The 4770-nt window shown below is 53.4% G+C and overlaps 1 long non-coding RNA gene across 1 annotated transcript; it reads right to left on the bottom strand.

Annotated features, from left to right (window-relative positions):
* Window positions 1-1248: 1248 nt before the first annotated feature.
* Window positions 1249-4373, bottom strand: LOC139702701 (uncharacterized). The gene is made up of 3 exons (XR_011705269.1): window positions 4065-4373; window positions 2634-2759; window positions 1249-1503 (listed from the first exon to the last, which is right to left on the bottom strand). It is a non-coding gene; the product is annotated as an uncharacterized lncRNA (long non-coding RNA).
* Window positions 4374-4770: the final 397 nt, after the last annotated feature.

Here is a 4770-nt window from a genome sequence, read left to right as displayed (position 1 = left end):
GATCCCCACCTGCCTAACAGACAGAGAGGCCAGGAGCATGGGAAAAGCGCGGGCGGCCCAGGGGCTGCCCCTGAAGGGCAGTGGACATTGTGGGGCTGGATGTGATACATAGCAGGTCCCTCGGAGGCTTAAAGAAACATCAAAATCAGGGAAAGAAAAGAAAAACCTGGAAAATTCTAAGTATTTATTTCTAACCAATGAATTCTTCTAGTGTAAAAACCAGGCTTTGCCCTGATTCAAGGTTACATTGGTTCATGGGGCACTGAGGTGGGGAATCTTGGTTGGACAGGAGGTGGATGCTGTCCTATGGGTGGGGACTGTGCTCAGTCTTACTGGGTGGCTTTAGACCTGTGTGTGACACGTTGGTTGAGGACCATATGGAAGGTCTGATCATGGGCTCCCTAGGGGGACCCCCATCATTCACCCACACCCCCTGTCTGTCCAGTGTAGGGACAGTGCTTCCTTGGGATGAGGGAGGGGAGCCCCTCTAGAGGAACTGAGGCCCACGACACTTCTCTGGAACCCTGTCTGGATGAGACCTACAGGATCATAGGTGCCATCAGTAGAGTCTGCTGCACCAGAAGAAGCCCACCTTGGTCCCTGGCCACCTTCTTTGTAGACCCTTCTTGGAGTGCAAGTCATCAGGGGCTTTGTGGGACTGGTTTGAGGGTCTGAATCCCCTCCCCATGAGTCGCAGCGGGTCACCTAGCACCATTGCTGGGGTCCTCGGGAGAATCTTGGTTAGACAGAAGCTGGATGTTGTCCTATGGATGGGGACTGTGCTCAGTCTTACTGGTGGCTTTAAACCTGTGTGTGACATTCTTGGCCCCTGATGAATCTGCAGTTTCCACTTCTTGGTGTCCACTCCTACACCCTGCTTCTGACCTCAGGATCCTGTGGGCAGTGCCCAAGCATGGATCTTCCTCGTGCCCAGGCCTCCCCTGCCTTTCCTTAGCCAGGGGACACCTCCTTCCACGGATCAAGTTTGTACGGTTAAGAACAGTGGGAGTCAGGGACTGTCCTCATCTCCTCCCAACCTGGGGGGAGGAGGTCCTCATGTCCTCCCTATCCCCACCTCCCCTAAGCATGATCAGGCTTTTGCACCTTCTACGGGGTCTTATATTGTCTTCTCACTTTCCCAAATAAAATGTATAGATAATATAACCTCCAGGCATAATAAAAATCAGCCTAATGTCCCAACTTTAAGGGAGAAATAAAAGGAAAGTAGCTTGTGTTTTTATGACACATGTTTATTTGAGAAATGCTTGGGTACAATCTACAGAGGATTCTGAGGCTGGTCATGGGGTCAAGGCTGCAGCTGCAACAGTCACAGGTAGGGGTGGGAGCATCCTTCTAGGCTCAGGTATCTGCCTGAGCCACAGAGTCATTTTAGGGATGTGTTTTTCCAAGACTGCAAACATATCTTGGTCAATTTCTGAACAAATCGGGCTCCATCTCTGCTTGATTGTTTGTTGACTCCCTGGGAAATTCTGTATTTGGAAACTGTAAGACAGAAGTAGGTTCTTATTATAGTTTGGATAAGTGTCCCCCAAGGCTAAGCGTGAAAGGCTTTGTCTCCAGCCCTAGCACTAATGGGAGAGGTAGGACCTTTAGGAGGTGGGGCCTAGTGGAAGGAAGTTAGGTAATTGGGATGTGTCCTTGAAGGAGACATTGGAACCCTAGCCCCTCCTGTCTGTCTGTCTGTCTCTCCCGCTTCCTGACTGCCATTATGTGAACAGACCTCCCTTAGCATGTGCTCCTGACATGATGTACTGTGCCCCACTGGCCCAAAGCAACAAGACCAAGAGACGAAACCTCTGAAATTGTGAGTCAAATCAACCTTTCCTCTTTTTAAGTTGATTATCTCAGGTGTTTAGTCACATTGATGGAAAGGTAACTAATAGTTCCTGGCTCTGGTTATTACCAGTAGGGTTTTCACCTACCCAGAATCCTCAGCACTATGGACATGTTGGGCTGAGTAAAGGTGCAATGTTGGATGCCTGGCAGCATCTGTGGCCTCTATCCACTAACTGACAATAGCACGCCCCAGTAGATAGCAAGCAAGTGTCTCTAGACATTGCTAAATGTCCTTTGAGAGGCGGAACTGCTCATTATTGGGAACCACTGACCTAGACAAATGTCAGTAGAATATTTGGATGCCATGTGGGATACAGGACACCCCTGTATCTCAGGTCCCCACCACCCAATGTCTATAGAAGTCTGCTATGATTTGAAAATGTTTCCCCAAAATTTATGTGTTGGAAACTTAATCCCCAAAGTCATATGTTAGTGGTTTTTAAGAGGTGGCCCTTTGGGAGGTGAGTGACTTTATTATAAGAATAAGTTCTCTCTGGCTCCATGCTCTGCCTTGCTATTTTGATGCCTTCTGCCATGTTAGAATGTAGCAAGGAGGCCCTCACCAGATGCAAGAACCCTGATATTGGACTTCCCAGACTCCAGAATCATGAGCTAAACAAACCTCCATTCTTTATCAATTAACCAGTCTCAGGTATTTTGTCATAGCCACAGAAAATGGACTAAGAATATCCCCATTCTCACAACCAAAGTTTCCCTCAGGTTTCCAAACTACCCCATGGGAGAAGTACAACCACAGTTGAGGGACTTTGACTTACCTGATTCTCTAAGAAAGATGGGTGGAGTGAGGACTGTCACGCTCCTTCCCTATATACACGGTGAGAGCTGCTGTCCTCATTTCTCCCTCAGGCCTGGTGACTGTTCAGCTGTTTCCTCACTGGCCCCTGTGGGGACATCTGACTCATCCCTGCCCTAACTCCCATTGCCCCTATAGCTCTTGCTTTTCTGTCCCCCCCCCATTCCTAGCCCCCACTTCCTGCTTCTTGGAGCACTGACAGGCCTTGGCGTCCCTTTCTCCTGCAGTCACCCTGGAATTGCATCTGATCTTCCTCCAGAAGCCCCCTCAAGCTGCCCCCTCCCCTGAACACTGGGCCAGCCTTCCCTCCCAGGCTTCCCCAGTCCCCCTGGGCAGCTCCCATCTTGTTCCTCATCTGAATTCCCTTCCCCTGCAGATACCCTCCCTCCCAGCCAGGAGCCTTCCTCTGTGCAACATCCCAGTTCCAGCTCGGAGACTGTCTTCTAAGTGACACCATAAATATTGGTGGCGAAGTGGAGGCCCTGAATCAGTTCAATTCTGTCTTCGAAAGCCCCTGCCCCAAACAGAAGTGGGTACATTCTAAGGAGCAGACCCGGGGGTGGGGTGGACAGGGTTAGAGTGCAGGAGGGGATTCTTGTCTCCCTGCCGGAAGCTTCTGCTCTTCTCCTGTGGGAATTTGGGGAAGCGTGCCCTGAGCCTCAGTTGGCAAGATTCTGGGTGCTGCTGCCTATCGGGCCTTTCCCCCAGTTCCTTCAGGTAGGTAGATGTTGGAATTTTTCCATCCGAATTTTCCCACCAGGAAAGAACTGCTTCAAGCCAAATTAGAATTAAGGTAGGGAGAGCACTGGGGATAATGGGGGTACCCCAGTTCCTACCTAGGGGACCCCTTGGGAGTACAAGCCTCTATCCAGTCCAGGTACCCTGAACTTCTAGCTCCTACAGGGGTGCCTGGGGCTTTGAGCATGAGGGGGCATCCTGCAGTGTCCACCTCCCTCTTCCTCTACCCCTAGGCCTTACCTGGCCTCATGCCAGGTGAGCAGGCTAGGCTCATGGGCAGGGGCAGGAAAAGCTGTAGCCGCCCCCACCTGCCCATTCTTCAACCCACTTGGCCCCTAGCCCACCTCTGCCAGAGGCACCAGCCTGTCCTGTCCTGCTCTGCTCTGCTGTGATGGGCCGGGCTCCTGGGGCATCTCCTCTGCATAATAAAGGGACTGGAGGCTGGCGGGGGAGTGTGGGTGAAGGGTTGCCACCTCAAGCTGGCAGGACGGGTGTACAGTTGATGGACACCTGGGTCCTGGGAAAGCATAAGAAGTAGAAGCCCGACACCCTACAGGGTTCACCGCCGCCCCCTCCCCCAGCCTGTCTTCTATCCCTCCAAGCTCCTACCCGGCCTCAGGGCTTCCAGCTGGGAAATGGGACAAGGGACACTTACCCTCCTCTCCTGGTAGTGACTGAAATGGAAAAGACAGCGCATAGCTGATCAGCCCCCTCGGGCCAGCAGGGCCTGGGGTTTCAGGCCCCCAGCGCTGCTGTGTGCTGTTGGTCATGCGTGCCCCAAGCCTCAGTTGGCAGGGCTCTGGGCACCATCGCCTACCAGGCCTTTCCCCCAGTTCCTCCGGCTCCCCTCTGTGATTCAGGCAGCCTGGCCCAGGCTCAGCAGGAGGCCGCTCTTGGCTAAAGAGGACGCGCAGCTCCTGGGCCTGGCTTGTGTCAGGCCATGGGCCCACGTCCATGCGGGCTTTCTCTTGAGATGGTTCCTTGGCTTCTGATTAGCTTGGCAACCTCCTTCCTACCTGGGATCTTGCTGCTTCTCAATCTTGGTCTCCTGGCTCGGCCCCAGATTTGTCTTTTACGGCAGCAACTGTGAGGCCTGGCTGGAAGTCCCAGGTGGCCGTGTAGCCTCCTCTCCAGGCCTCTCTCCCTGGACGGACTAGCTGGGCAGGCACACTTGGGGGTGGGGTGGATGGCTGGAGGGGTGCAGCTGGCCTAGTGGGACACTGAGGACCCTCTTCCCGGAGGGCCTGAGGACATCCCCCAGGGGCCCCTTGCGGCTCTGTTCACGTGGGAGGGCTGAGCCACGAGGGAGGGTGTGAGAGTGACTGTGTGGGTGCAGGTGCCCCAGAGCACGCCCCTGTGGG

Source organism: Marmota flaviventris, chromosome 18 (assembly GCF_047511675.1).
Source record: "Marmota flaviventris isolate mMarFla1 chromosome 18, mMarFla1.hap1, whole genome shotgun sequence".
NCBI lineage: Eukaryota > Metazoa > Chordata > Mammalia > Rodentia > Sciuridae > Marmota > Marmota flaviventris.
Note: the sequence above shows the minus strand (reverse complement) of the source record. Positions and strands in the feature narration are given on the sequence as shown.